This window comes from Stegodyphus dumicola, chromosome X1 (genome assembly GCF_044657685.1).
Source record: "Stegodyphus dumicola isolate Sdum_Otavi_A_Nest chromosome X1, ASM4465768v1".
Lineage (NCBI taxonomy): Eukaryota > Metazoa > Arthropoda > Arachnida > Araneae > Eresidae > Stegodyphus > Stegodyphus dumicola.
Genome location: NC_140780.1, coordinates 136090348 through 136107013, shown reverse-complemented (window position 1 = coordinate 136107013; position 16666 = coordinate 136090348). Strand labels below are relative to the sequence as shown.

The 16666-nt window shown below is 32.6% G+C and overlaps 1 protein-coding gene across 1 annotated transcript in view; it reads right to left on the bottom strand.

Annotated features, from left to right (window-relative positions):
• Window positions 1-15249, bottom strand: part of LOC118199509 (myosin light chain kinase, smooth muscle-like) — a 127525-nt gene extending 112276 nt beyond the window's left edge. The window contains exon 1 of the mRNA XM_085808502.1: window positions 14981-15249. The gene's annotated coding sequence lies outside the window, so the exon portion shown is untranslated. The remainder of the gene's footprint in view (window positions 1-14980) is intronic.
• Between the last annotated feature and the right edge of the window lie 1417 nt (window positions 15250-16666).

Genomic DNA, 16666 nt, shown 5'->3' with positions numbered 1-16666 from the left:
TCGCCGGGACTCGAACCACGGACCTCTCGAATGCGCACCGAGTGTTCTGAACATTACACCACGAAGGCATGCTAAGAAGACGGGAGGGTTGATCTTTACAATATGGTAACTGGTAGTTTGGCGACATTTTGGAGGCGATAAAGGTTACTACCTGGGACTTTGGTAATAATGTGAGCAGTATTCAGTTCCGATTACGCATTATTTTGTGTGGGGGAAATGAGAGATCATGGGATATATCATGTGATATTAATGGACGAATTACGGTTCTTTAATCGGAAAAGGGGGGAATTTGGACAAGTATTTGTGGATGTATATTATTTTGTATTAAGCTTCATTGTGTGTTGTGTGAAGTAGGGTTGAATAATTTTGGGATTGTATGGCGCTGTCTAAAGTGAATTGTAGATGTGATAAAGAGAATTTTTCTTTTATCAAATTCTATCAAATTCGGAAAAAAAATCGTTCAGTAATTTTATTGAATCCATAATAAAAGTGTATCCACCATGTAAGGAAGATTAGGAAGAAGATTAGGTTAGTTAGACTTTGTTAAGAATGTGAGTAGTATTGAGTTCTGATTACGCATTATTTTGTGTGAGGGAAATGAGAGATCATGGGATATGTCATGTGATATTAATGGACGAATTACTGTTCTTTAATCGGGAAAAAATCTGGCAATTTTGTATTTGGCTTTATTCTGTGTTGTGTGAAATAGTGTTTGTGAATATTTGGATCCCATGGCCGTAACTAAAGTGAATTCGAAATGGGTATTTAGTGGTATTGAAAAGGATAGTAATAAGTGTTTTTTAAGGTTGTGCGAGAGAGAAATAAAGATGTTTTATTAAGTTTTTTATTTTACCTGGTACCTTGCTGTGAAATATAAGTATGATTTTAAAGATCCTGAAACAGAAAGAAGAAAAGTTTATCGGACACGTAATCAAGATTCCGAAGAAGATTAGGTAAGTTAGTATTTTTAATTATTTGAAGATATTTTTATGCATTGTTCTAAATGTAAGGTGGAAGTAAAGTAATTTGGTATTATTGGGAAAATTGTTATTAGCAATGATTTAGTTTAAAGTAATTAGGATTGTAAGGTAATTTTTATTAATTTAATGTATGTGCTCATTTATATTTTAAGTAGTGTTTTTAAATTTAATTATATTTTAATTAAATGATAGTTATTTTGTGAATATTATGTTTGTAGGAATTTGGTATACGTTTAAGTTGAAATAAACGTGCATGGAAATAATTTAAATATTTGATATTAAGTATTTGTAGTGCTTGCGATATGAATTCGTTGGTGACGTGTATAATGTAATAGATGATTTAGAGGTAAAAGTTTTTGGATATTCTATTTATTTTATATGTGGAAATGTTGATATTTGTAAAAGGTAAATACTTTTTCGCGATCATGTAATTTCATATATGTTCTTTTTACCGGGTTTAAAGATTGAGAAAATTGTCATGTATTTTCGTGAAATTTTTGTAATTTATGAGAAAAAAGCAGTGTACATGGATATAGTGAAGAGTGTGCGCAATGCCATTTTTGTGCAATTCTGGGATTTTTTTTAAGTAAAAATAAGTCGGCGTGTACATGGTTTATGTGTATGTGTTATTTTGAAAAATGCGTAAGGAGGATGGTATTGTGCAGTTTTTCCTAATTTTGCAGTGAATATTTGTTATGATTAAGCAGTTTTGTTTGATAAAATTTCTAGCATAAGTGTAATTCGGCTAGTAGATTGTTGGAAGAAGTGTTCAGGAGATAAAAAGAAAAGAAACATGTCTTTCTTTACTTCGTGAAGACAAAATGGCGGCGAGAAAAAAAAATAGAGGGTTGCTGTAGGAGAGTTGGTCGCCAAATTTTCGCCAAAAAAACGCCAAGTTACCATAATGTAAAGATCAACCGACGGGAGAAATACCTTACAGTCAAATTGGCATCATCATTTCAGTTCTGCCAATTATCAAACTGGCAGATTCCATAGAATTCAGTATATATTCATCACTGGTAGTTCTAGTGTTAATTTCGTTAACGGTTGCATTGAACGGGTTTTTAGACCGGTTAAGAAATGCCTTGTGGCACACGGCTCTGAATCCATAGTGTGCGAATTAACTATGTGTCAGATTGTTTTGGGGTCATTAATTAAAATTCACTTTTCATTTTTAATCCTTATCTATGTAAAAATACAACATTCCTTCCATAATTAATAACATCACTGCGACGATGGATCTGTATGTGGGGCAGAGTCAGAAAGTGAATGAGAATAAAATTGGAAGAATTCCTTCCTTTTTCAAATTTTAAACTAGAAATATCATTTAAGAAATTACTTTTGCACCACTCCGAAAAAAAAAGAAAAAAAAATCAAGTCTGTAGACTTAAATAATTGTATACTAGAAAATTCATGCGCTTTCTTAAACCTGCTACAATCTACTGGTAATATGCAGCATAGCCGAAAGGCCGTGAGCTGAATTCTTGAACCATGTGATTTTTTTAAACGCTATTGTACATTCTTTCAGTGTAATTTTACTTTTATTTTCTTTCACATAAAATAATATTATTCATAAAAAAGTATTTTCTAAATACTAGAAACAAACTGAAATTAACCTTATATTAACATTCAATCGCGTTGTTATTAAAATAATTTTGGATGATGTTATCGTTATAAAAATTTACACACTGATAATTTAGGTACTTTTGATATATCATGTGCTCCTTAGTGAGTCAGGAGACATTAGCATCTACAAAACTGTATCATCTTTGACACCACGTATTCACTATCTGCCTCCTTTTATTCCTCTTCGAATCTGCTACCGGGGTTTGATTTTTCCAACCTTTATGAGACAGTCGACTTGAAAACACTTAAAAAATGTTAATATATTTTTTTATTTTTCTGGTGTGAAAATTGTTTTCTCAAATACATAAATGCGAAAGCTGACCGTTCGTACGAGGTAGACAGAAATGATTGAGGGTATAGGCAGTAGAATGACTGTTGATGAAAGAGCTGCCTGAAAATAGTGTTCCAGCTGTAGAATTCTCCCTGTTGTTGTTGTTACTAATTCCTTTGGGGCAGGAAAGTCTACACCAAGTCCAAGAGACTTTGCTGCACAAGTAAATAGCTGACATCATCCTGCTCAGCCGACAGCTTGTACAATTCAAGTAGGTGAGCGAGAGAAATTTTCCACGCCATGTTCGTTTTATTTTGGAGTAGGAATGTATTTCAGTTGGGCTTAAATCAGTGGAAGTGGGGGTAGGGAGATCACAACCTTTCCTTGCAAGATCGTCGGCTATTTCAATAATATGCACCCCAACATGGAACAGTATCCACTGGAGATATATTCATTTACGCTACTCAAGCTCAAAAAGTTTAGATATGATATTCTGACTGGTTTTATTCATAATCTTAAGCCAGTTTTTAAGGTACTGAATGGAGCTTCTACTGTCTGTCAAAATCCATATAATGTCACTAGTCGAATAGAAAGCATAATTAAGTGCTTTGCTTATGGTGATAAGTTCTGATCTGAGGACGGAGCAATGATCTGAGTTTCTGATGATGCATCTGATGTCGCCTTCAGATTTGTTACTATATATACCACTCTCTGCTGTACCCTTATTTGATCTATTTTTCCATCTGTATATATCTCAAAAGCCTGGGCAGGAATATCATTTATGATTTCAAGTGTCATTTGCCTGAGGAGTTCCGGGTGTTGACTGCCCTTGACAATATAAGTCGACAATTCCTCACGGATGTTAACATAATTAAATGAAGTATCTGGAGCATAACGGCAACAAAGGTATAGATGTTTCAACATTAAAATTGATAAAATCCGAATTCCACAGTAATTAAGTGGGCTGGCTCGCTTTAGGCGTTTATTGCTTGTCAAATTGAAAATGATGGCTGATGTCCGATTACAAGGACCTAAACTCTTGAGCCTGTTAAAATACTTGTAGGAATTCACCTTAAAACGCATTACCAAAGGCTGGATATCCACCTCATATAGCGGGCCCACCAGAGGCCGAGCGGTAAAGTCGCTGAACACTGGTAGTTCGGTCCGAGGTTTGGATCCCGTGAAAGGGCTGGCTGCATGGACGTTTTCATGGTTTTCCCCATGTGTAACATGTATACGAGTCAGTTTTCCTTAGAAAGTCCTCCCCGAAGGCATCCCTCCCCTTAGGCAGATAGCCCTAGTGTGCTTTGCCATAATTAAATACATCAACCACTTCATAGCGAACCACGTCGTGTGGGCAACTGTTTCTAAGGCCACTGATAATTCCCGCCGCACTGAGCTGTACTCTCTCCAATTTCCTCAAGTTAGTAGTTCAGGCCAATTGATAGATTTGGTAACCATATTCAAGGACAGGGCGGACTAGGGTGATGAAGGTTATTCTAAGGGTAGAGGCGTCAAAATCCCAGTCCCTATCGGAGATATACTTCATGATCCAAAGTCTTTTTCTTGCTTTATCAGCCAATTTCTCGAAATGTTTACTGCAGTTCACTTTGGAATCCAAAGTGAATTCACCCTAAGATCCCTTTCCACCATCATCCGTTTATTTTGTAAATTCAGGTGTAAGGATTACATTTGATTGGTCAAATCTTGTTGTAATGCCTATAAGGCTTTTACAACCTTGAAAAAAAAAACGTGCATACCACTTATGAGAAGTTTTTAACGAAAAGAAATTTTCTTTATATACGCAGAATATCATCTTATAATTTGGATGTGAAATAACAGTTTCAGGTAGCACTGCTTTCAAAGACCCCTCTTATTGGACTAAGAGCAAATCCAATGTTAATCACCGCACTACTGCGCATACTCGCTCCTTCCTGGAACTTCGTTTTGACCCGTAACATCGGATAATGTTAACGCTGCCTTTGAAACTAATTATATATATCATTGTTACTAATTGTATATATCATTGTTCCATAACTGAAGTTCTACTCTTAAAAAATGAGCATATAACACCGCTAGGCCACGTTAGGCACACAGCAAACAGCAGAACGAATGAACATAACGGAAGAGCTACTCAAAACTTAAATCACATTTTGGAGAAACCACGGAAAGTTACCCACGAAGGTATTCTTCAGCTTAGATAAACAGCCCTTGCGTGCTTTGCTTAATCGGTTAATTAACAAACAAGCAGAACTGATAGAGTACTGTCTCCAGCTCTTTCTTAACTGCAAAAACAGTCTTTTTTACTCCTTTGTTTGAAGTAAAATAAAGTATTATGATCGTGAAAATGTTTTGGGTATTGTATTTCAACTCAAATATCCATTTTGACAATTTCTGAGTCTATTAGGTCGATTTTTTGTTTGCATTTTGTACGCACAAGTCTGTACATACGTATGTATCTCACATACTGAAAAACAGTTAGCCTTAGAACGTTGAAATTTTGTATATAAGGCTGCTGCTAACATGTGGTTGTGCACCTACGTTTTCTTATTGCTATCGGCAGTAATAAACATATATGGATATATATGTATATCCACCTCATTATTTGGCTTAAAAGTACTTACTCGGCCTTTGTTTCCGCAATCGTTGGTCGTAGTCAAATACTTTCAATTGCAGAAGTATTTTAAATGAAAATATTTATGTTTTGACAATGTCAAATTAAAAAGCATTTTCGACAAATAACGAAATCTTACATATATAATAATAGTTTATATAGGTCATTCGTCTAACAAGAAGTATCTAACAATATTCAATATCAGTTTATTGTTGCAGCAGAAAATGTGTTTAATTTAATAGACCGTACGAGGAAGTCATGTGGTGTCCACTTCACATATTTTAGATTTAAAGATTTAAAATATGCGATCATCTTAAAATTAAACTGTACTCTCATAAATCTTTATGCACTTTTTTTTAAAGAATAAAAGCATTCCCTTTTATCTTTCACTTTCTGTTGTAATAATATCTGCTTACATATTTTAACATGAAATCATATTTCCACTGTAATAATTCAAATGTTGTAAACATATTTTCTTATACTATCATACCATATTAAAATGCGTAGCAGTATGTAAATGCTTGCTTAAGTTTCTTTTATATGCGGAAATGAGCCTTTTACTAATTAATACATGAATGGAAGCATGTGTATATAGCTTTATTAATTAGAAGATGAAAACTTTTACATAATCCCTTTTTTCTTGCAACTGACGTTTTTTAACTTAATTTTCAGAAGTCATAAAGATTAATTCCTAAATCTTGGGTGAGCTTTTACCAATGTCATCGCTGAGCTTCTCATTTGCGAGCTACACAAGGTGTCTTATAAAGGATATACAAGAATGAAGTTTTTTATTTATTTGTCTCTTTTATTAAGTAAGTCAAGAAATAGAACTCCACAATTTATGAAATCTGTCAGGGGTGTAACTGCGTGGCCAATGATGTAATTCATTATCTTAATGTGACTGCCACTGGAGCGAGCTAAGAAAACAATTTTAAATATACTTTCTCTCTTCATACAATGCTTTATTTTGTCTGGAGATAATTTTACTCCAAAGCTGTAGTATGCATTTAGACTGTTACAACTATTTTACTTCTGGTAAATAGGATTTTAGAATGAAATTTTATCTTTCTATCATCCAGCAGAATTTACTGCAAATGGAGTCTGTTATTCTTTTTCTTGCTATCTCAACTGCTTTCTTGACACATTAATTACTTGTCTGGCTTATATCTGAACAAGAGTCCAGCATAAAATGCATTCAAAAATTATTAAAATTAATTCTTTTTCCCTCCCACTTTAAACGAAAAATTCAGTAAATTTCTTCAGCTTATAAATTCAAGAAAGTGGTGAATAATTGCATATCTAACATACTGAGGTTTGAAAAATTAACAGAAAAATTACTTTGTCTATTAGCATGTTCAAAGACAATCGTGCACGTTAGTTGCGCAACATTTAGATTTTTCTAATACTTTAAAAGTCCTTACTGTAGCTTTTTGTATTTTTTCTGCATAGATAAGCTTCTGCATTCTGAAAGCAGTATTGTTGCTATATATTTAGTTTTAGGAAATAAAATATTTAGTCCAACCTCTCTGGTATGCTTTTACGTTATAACATCACAGAATTCAAAGTCTCGGATTTTTCGTTTCCTAAATCATTTGTGTAAACAAAGTCTTTTGCTTTGCGAGCTCCGACTCAATCTAATTAATTTCGCTCCTTTTATTTGTTTATCAGAATAGCTTAAAAATCGATTTTCGGTTACATAAATCCTAACAGTTTGGTTTTTGAAACCAGCACTTGCAATATTTATGGTATGAAAAGGAAAACCTCATTACCGTATATACAATATCTTAAATGAGTATTGCAATGTCTGTGTTGTGTCGGATAGCAGTGCCGAAGTTTGGAATACGCACAGTATCAGGATTACAATCATCCATTCGGTACTACAATTATGTTATAATATACAATTATAACATATATACAATATAATATTATACAATTATGTTATTTTCTCCTTCCTTTTCGCATTCCTTCGTGTTGTAATTGGAAGTCTACTCGATGCGTATTCGAGAAGTCCAGGGTTCGAGTCCCGGCAAGGCCAATGCACGTTTTTCAAGTCTCCTGCTTCAAAAATCCCTAATGACTCTACAGTGTATTTTTATATTTAATGTGACTGAATGTTCATAAAATGTTTCTGAAGTAAACATAATAAGTATATTATTATATTATTCTGTATGCATATCATATTTTCCACCTCGAGTTAATTAATTGGCTAATAATATTCTTCATAATATTCTTTGCGATTTGCGGACTACATTTACAACATTTCACAACTTGACCATTTCATCATACATAAATAAAAACACAAATAACACGCAAATTAAAGAAACATATTTGTTTATTTCATGATATGAAAGGTAGCAGGGCATTCATACCATGGAATAAGCAAATATTGAACACAATTTTCACTCGTCACTATAAAATGTCGAGTGAAAGGTTAAAATAGTGCATTTTACAATAAGCTTATTCAATAGTACAAATTGAAGAAAAAATATATTTGGAACGCATTCAGTCTGAGTCAGATTTAATTAATGAAGTTCTTTACCTACAGGAAACTGAGAGTTTATTTACAAATATATCTTCAAGGCAGTGTCAAATATCCATTCAATCTAAGCAGAAGTGATTTATATGGAAATCCCGATTCCCTGTTAATTATTCTACTACTACATATCTTTAATGAAAAGGGCTTACGAAGTTTCTGCATGGCTTCTACATTATATTAAGGCAGAATAAGTAGCTGATAAGAATTAGACAAATTCTGAGTTCAATACAAAATATAAATAAAATATTATAGCTTTAGTTTACGAAACACAATACAAAGATTTTCTTTACATTTGTACGTTCATTTTGATACGATCATTTTACAAGAAAACGAATAGTGTTGTCGAGAGGCTGATGATTAGGAAAGAGGGATATGAGATCTGCGGATTTCTTCCCTCACGAAACTCTCAATCAAACGTGGGAAGGGCTTAAATAAATTGCTCTCGTGAACTTGGCTATAATTAAAATAATCCAATAATCCGAGTAGTGATATGAATCCGATAATTCTAATCTCAGCTAATATACTCGGAATATTGAATAGGAAAATAGAGGTTAACAAAAGTGTTTGTTAATTATTAATTTGTTAATTAATAATTATAAGCTACGTAAATAATAGCAGCTCAGCTTTCAAATTAAATTTTCAAACATCTGAACTCTTTTTGAGATCAGATGGCAATTGATGATGCGGAAGTCCAAATTTTTAACAGATAAAAACATATCAGTATCCAGCGTAAGATGCAAATGATTTCCGTATGCCTACTTCCATACGTATATTACTTTGAAAAAGCAGAAAGGTCTGGTTTGAAACTAATTACTCGAAATTAGAATTATTTAAAGCCTCTTCTTAGCGTAATATTCTTTAAATCAAGCTCCTAATAATGGGTAATAAGCCTAGACCAGCCTTAAGTTTAATTTATAAATAATCTCACTTTTATATGATTGCTAAGATTATTTGAAAACAAACGTGATAAAGATGGTGGGTGCAATGGACTCCATCTTACCAAGAGGTTGTGTAAAGTGTTAAGTCAGATAGCACAATTGACAGCGTTTTAATGATAGCATTTAAGGGACTCAACATGGTAATATGCGCACTTGTAAGAAACTGAAACATTTCTTTTATGTGCTATTGTGATCTAAAGATCAGCACATCGAGCCGATTTTCGAATTTATAGGGATTCTCAACTGGGGGGAAGGGGATTTCGTAGTTTCATAGTTCTGTCAGCCTTCTATTTAGCAGCTAATTTTTATTTTATGAATATAAAAAACTACTTTTATTCTTCAAGTTTTGGTATTTATCTATATTTTCTAGACTTTTTATATAGACTTAATATACGCTGCATGAGGCTCAGGTTTACAGCTCCATTCACTAAATATGTTCACTTTTAAAATGTTGATCAAACCCAGCCTTCTGCAGATGAATACCTTTGCTTATAAAAATAAACTGTGGGCCAAAACCACCTCCAACGTTTAAGTAAGAAAAGTAAGAATGCAAGACCTCATCTCAGCATCGCAGAACATTAAGGGAGCCTTATAAAAATACCTTATGCAACGACTTAGATACTTATATCATAACACCGATTAGTGTTATGAATGCAACACACTGCAGTGATCAGTTATCTGCAGATAGGTAACAAATTTCGGGTCCGTTGTTATTGTTTAAGTTGTCTCTTGACTTGTCACTGAATATCACACACATAGACTTATATTATTTTTTTCAAGCCTGATGTTGTTTTACAGCTTTTTCTAACCAAAGGGTAAAAAAAATATACACTAGTACTTTTGATGTTTTTCTGGCAGAATTTTCAGCTTAGAAAGAGTTTTCACATGATGAGAAGCATTCTCGTCTAAAACCTTCAGCTATGTTAGATAGCTTAAATAATTTCAGGCAATAGGTAGTACAACATTATTTGTTTCCTTGAACTCTTCGAAGACCATCTAGCAAGGTGAATTCCACATTCTCAGAAAAATTTATGATCAGACATAGCAACGAATTCGAATTATAAGGGGAAAAATTATACCGTTACCACCTCAGAGAATTCAGACACTTCGAGCTGAGGCTTAGCCACGTCACGTTAAATTCGCACACCTGTTTAACGTAGCATGAATTCGGTTTAGTTCGATTTTCGGACATGTGTGCTCGGCAAGGATGAAGCCTTTTCTGGGCTCAAGCTGAATATTCTGCTAATCAGGCTATCGATGTTTGCAATAAATTAAAGAAATTAAGTAATATAAATGTTTCTCAGAACGCTTTTTCAAATAGCGCGTATTAAGCCTTTCCAGAGGTATTCACTTTAAGACAGACCCTCTACAATTATATATAGAAATAAAGCGAACTCGGAGAACCCAAAGTCATGCATTATCATTGTTAGGTATTTGCCCATTAGTAATTTACGACTGGATCAGGTGAAAATAGGCACTTACACAGAAACGCCAGTCTATACTTTCTACTACCGTCATTTTAATGTTTTGGTCGCTCAATATATGTACGCTGCGAAAAAAAAGGGGGGACAGTTAGGTATTTTGATACAAAATCGGACTTTTACTGAAATAACATAACATTTGTTTTCCATATTTCGATTCTACGAATTCAAATTATGCCTAGATATTAAATTTTTTTAAATTTGGTGCGAAATTTACGAAGAAATTAAAAAATTTATCTTGGCATAATTTTTTTTCAATTTGCGCGAAGAATAATTCACTAGACGAACTTCTTAATATATGGCAACCAATTTTCCTTTACCTTTCATTATGCAAGAGGGGAAAAAAAGCAACTCGTTCCTATCTTTTTGCATTGTGCAAGAGCGGAAAAAAGTCACATCGTTCCTACTTTCAAATAATTTTAGCAAAGTGTCTAAACCACATTTGATGTCTTATCGCTTTCAACAAATATGCCAAATTTCAAAACGCGCCAATTTATAAATTCACGTATATCTTCGGAAATTTTGAATAAAAACCTGTAATGTTTTGCAGGTATGCTTAGAAATAAGTCTACTTTAAGATGATGGTAAAATTTTTTTAGATTATAATTCTAAATGGTTTTTGAAAAATTGATAAAATTTATTTAAAAATACAAATTTTTAAAATAAATCAAAAAATTTGTGAATTTTATTCGGAATGAACCTGAATTTCGAAATGTGAAAGGAAGAACCAAATAAGTTTAATAAAAAAAAAAGAGAGATTAATAAATATATACCAAACTGAATTAACATCGAGGAGCTAAAATTTTGAGAGCTAAATTTTAAAAACCTACTCTTGCGATACAAAACTTGGTAGTTTGGCGTAATTTGAGTCGTAGAATCGAAATATGGAAAAACAATTGGTATGTTATTTCATGAAAAGGTCCGATTTTGTGTCAAAATACCTATATTAGAACAATGCTATATATAAATCTATGACATGTACTAAGTCGTCTTTCGAGACACGAAAGACGCAAGCTGAATTTCGCCAATATTATTACCGAGCCATTTAAAGTAAAATAGTGAGTAAAATGATTTTAAACACCAGGACACTATAAGCACAATTTCGGTTTTGCTTTGACTTTACCGTTTCACCGACAACACTTCCTCAACTTGGCGTTAACTATATTAAAAATTTTTAAAACGTTTTTATTATATGTGATTTTTATAAGCTAAAGCTTTAGGGTTATTGATGTTGCTGCGGCTATTCTGGATACTTTCGTCCTGTTTGACTCCTCTGCACTGACTCCTCGGACAAGACAACACCAACAACAAAGCTTTAGAAAACTTTAAATTATAAAAATCGTTGACTGCGTTAAAGAGAGTTTAGAAGAGGGCAGACGAGTCAATAAAATGAATAAATATTAAACAAGGAAAATATTACAGTTGAAAGGAAAAAACTGAATAGATTGTTCAGATTGTTGACAATGAAGTCAAAAAGAATTTCACCCATTTTGTTTAAAAATGGCTTTACTTATTTAACGAACAGATTTTACAAATACACAAGCAACATGTTAAGGCGTAAAATTTAAATAATTTGTTTAAGTACTTCACTCACGAATGGAGGATTATTTGCAAAAGGAAACAGTTTCGTTTTAGAACCCTCTCCCAAACAGTTCCAGGATTATGTGAAGCTCCTAAAACCAAACTAAGAGAAAGAAAATCCTTACTATTATTAACTAAAGGAATATGTTTAGATCTATCAGAAAACTAGTTCATCTTTATCAGTCAGGAAAGATACTCTTTATGACAGGCTTTCAAGAGGAAACTCATATTTAAGTTACATGTGAAAAAAATTATTCCAAAATTTTATACATAAACCTATCGTTATTTGGGGGGGGGGAAGGATCGTTTACGAGACAACCAAGATCAAAAGGTGTTCAAAACTTTCCACAGATGAACCACCAACAAAAGAAGTTAGCCAGTTGTACCTCTTCAATTATTATAGAAATTATGGGAATGGTATTTTTGCTTGAATAAAAGAGAACAAATAGGTTTTGGATATTTTGCAGGTACCGGGAATATCATGTATCTTACCCAGGGCGAAATTCATGACTGTTTCTCTTATCAATAGAATTCCCAAACGATACTTTCTTCCAATATGTGTTTTGCTTGTTGAGCTTATCTATTCTTCTGTTATTGGGCTCCACTTTGGCGCAGAAAAATACTACGCTTCAACGTTGGAACAGATATCCACTAATGGTTGAGTGACTAATGCTGTGAAACGATGGAAGTTCAATACATTTACGATTCCAAGAGGCTAACCAGAATGTGTGTTTGGGATTTTCGTGTTTTTACTTTACATGTGACATTTATTCCCATCGAGTCCTAGAAAATATTTTTAAAAATAAACTAATGTAACTTTATATCTTGCTCGATTTTATACTGGATTTAAATTAACATTTCCTTATTCTGTTTTGAGAGGAAATAAAATGCAGATATTGATTACAGTAAATAATAATTTTACTGAAATAAATATCCATAATAGCAACTTGCTCATTTATTGCAGCTTTAAATTATAATGAAAGTTATGCGAATGCTTTCAATAGCCTGGCATTTACAGGAAATCAATCAAATTTTAATTATATACAGCCATTCAGTCACAATTATTAAATTCATTCGTTCTCTTTAATTGATGGTTGCTAGAATATTAACTATCGCAAAATGCTTAGATAGGGCGATCTACCTAAGTACAGAAGAGTATTCTTGATTTTCTAAGAGGAATTGATCAGTATTTACGTTATTCATGGATAAAATTACCGCAGTTCTCAGCAGAGAGAATACAGGTGTAAATCATCGAACACGAGATAAACTGCTAGCAGTCAAGGGTGTTCTTGATTTGGTAGCTAATAAGCAAACATTCTGAATGTATAATAGATACTGAAAAGACTTTTAAATAGCTGCTGAAGGGAAATAATGCTTACAGATTTTTTAAGATGCGCCTTATAGACATTGATGGCTCCTGGCGTTTTATTCAATGGCCATTGTTTTCCTCCAGAATGAAAAAACGATCAAAAGATGAAAAAGCTGGAAAAGTTTTAAATAACTTTTTAATTTAAGTTATTTTGAATTTAATTTATTTTTAATTTAAGTTGTTTTTTGAACGAAAACTATACATCTTTACGGTGTTTTTTTTTCTCAATTACACTCCCTTTTTTCAGCTTTTTAATTTATCATATTTTTTAAACTAATATGATGATTAGTAAAATTGTACTTATATACAGTATGTATATGTGTCTGTGTGTGTGCAAGCATTAACTGATATCTCTGATCATGCTCTTGAACTTTGTAGCCCTTTGAGTACATTTGCACTCTCCTCGCCCAAACGTAAGATGACAAGAGTACTTTTCCGCGCAACAAAGATGAGTGACGTACTTTATAAACCCCAAGGTTTTGCTGTTTTGCAAGATATTGTAAAGTCTGTTTAGAAAGGGACTCAAATCTAAGAGCTCTCAATGCATAAAAGAGCGGTTTACACATTAAACGATTGAATCAGTAGTTCCTGTTTACTGTTTTTAGCTGTTAGAAAACTTCCCCGAATGTGTAAGCTTGTGACTAAGAAGAATTAAAAGAGGAAATAAATTATAAATGTGTAATCGGAAAGTGTGACACGTATTCGAAACAAAAGACATAATTCTATAATGCGACGGTTGTTACTATATTGCAATGTTGCATTTAATTATCATATATGTATTGTATGTTTGAGATAGTTTTTACTGGCTTTCTAAATCATTTACTAAATATATTGAGTTTATTTTTAGTTACAAATTCCAAACAAGTTAAAAATTTAAATTCCAACAGAGAGCTGGAATGTGTTTAAGCTCTAAAATAACGAAATACGCAGCTCCATTAATAAGTTCTAAAAACGTTTTTAAAGAAAATTTTAAAATTAAGTTTTTAAGTGATATTCAGTAAATAAGGTTTCAAAGGTATAATGCAAAAATCACGTAAGCATTAGCTTGAAATGCGCTATAGAATCAATTTACACTTTATTCAATTCTTAACTTTTGCAGCCTAAAATATCTTTACATTGTCTTACACCAAAATGACTTACATTGTCTTTTTACCTTTCTGATAACTCCCAACTTAGAGGCAATATATTAGGAAACATGAATATAATGTAGTAATCCAGCTATAACCTGCAGAAGGGCATGTACCGCATTCGTTTTTAAAAATAATTCACTAAATAGTGGAAGTTCCGACTGTACAATAAAATGTCGCTTCTATTCTACCTGCTTTCAATTTGTAGCTTTAAGGATATTTGAAAGCAATTTGAGAAGCTGATATTTGTAACAAGTCTATCTGAATTGAAGCTAACACATTCTAATTAAAAAATAGGAAAATTTCTAAAATTGTAAGCAACACTCAGTTTAGCAGGTAAACGATTCTCTTAACAGCCTTAATTTTATGTATTGCAGAAATCACTCTAATCATTACTGCAAAGTAATGTTGCTAAGTAAGTTCATTCATACTTAAATATTCTATAAAACTTACATACCTTGGTATATATTAAAGAGAAACTATTTTATCCAAAGTGTGCTAAATACAACTCTTCTTCAGACGCAAGGTGGAAACAACTCAGTTGTCTTTCACCAGAATGTCGACAGCAGAAATGTTCTCAATGCGTAGTCGCCTCTGTCACAGAGCAACGGACCCAAAATTACAAAGAAACTCAGATAGGTAGAAAGAGAAAGCAAAAACAAACACACCAACTCCAAATCAAGAATGGGGGAGAATCGAGGGCTTCTTTCTACGCTCTTTTTCGAATCCAAATGATAGAAGCAGGAGCCACATTTTGGCACAGAATTCTTTTTCCGTCCCTCCTCCATGCTGCCAGGATGTCTCTTCTCTTCTTGGCATCGACAGGACATTTTTTTTTCTTTTCCCAGTTTTAGGCTCAGTTCTGGTCTCTGAATCTGCTAGTTGTTTTGCGAGAAGGAACTGAAAAGACATGCAAAGTTGCTGTCCTGCATGAATTGTGGTTTCTCTCGATGACAGGAGCCCGTCCAATCAGGAGGGAATGAAATAAATTTTTTAATTAAGTTAAGTTTGAACATAAAGCTCCCTAATGTTGCTTTTAAATTGTTCATTAGTATGTATTATCCCCTTTTATTCAATATCTCTGTAAGATTGCGTGGAATATTAAAATATGGATAAAGCTTCTTTCTTTATAAAGTTTACAAAATCAACTATCTTAGAATTATTTGTTTGTAAGTAAAATAAGGTGTTTAAAGTTCATAAAATTTAAGATTACGATATAATCTATAAAAGATATAGTTTTAAAATTTAAATCATATAAATACTTTGAAAACTACGGAATTTATTGCCTAATCTGGAGCACGAAATCAAATCCAAATTGACAAAGATTGAGATATAAATACACTGTGTGATAAATTGAGATACGAGACGCATATCATTAATAAATTATATTTTGTTTCTCTTTTTTATAGTTTTAGTTAGTTTATTACGTTAAAGTTAGTTTTCAGTTTAAGATATGTAAATTTCACTTTTGGAACAAATTAATTATGCAATTTATCAATGAGCAATAATGGTGTTTTAAAAAACAGCAAATGTGTGATCTTGTATTAATACAAACAAAATAATCTCCAAATAGAAAATTAAGAATAATTTCTTAGCAAGAGGGAAAGCAGATCTAAATTCGTCAAAAGATTCTGAAAAGATGAAGCATGTGATATAAGAATAATCTCTAGTTAGGAGTAAAAAGAAGACTTATCAGATCAGCTCTTTTAATCATAACAGAAATCAAGAATTTGACCCTTAATTATTAAAACTGCTTAATTTAAATACTGTTCTGAGAGAATTCAAGCTCTCATGTTAAAGGGCAATGTGTTTCACTTTAAAGTGAACATTTTATAATTTATCTTTTCGACGGAAAAATTTTCCGGCGTTAGATTTTATTGAGCGAAGTCCCTGAAAACTTCTGATTGATTCAAAACTCATTATTTTCAGCATATCTATTCTACCTATTGCTTTCTTTTCAATAAAATTAGAAAAGAAACGGGTTGCTCTGAAATATTTCTTTGTTAACTGATAACAATTCTACTATCGCTATCATGGCCACTGGTTATAATAATGGCTATTCAACTACAACGACCAGTGTAAATATTCTTTAGCTGATGAGAGCATATTAAATATACATTTTCGCAATAGTGACATTCATTAT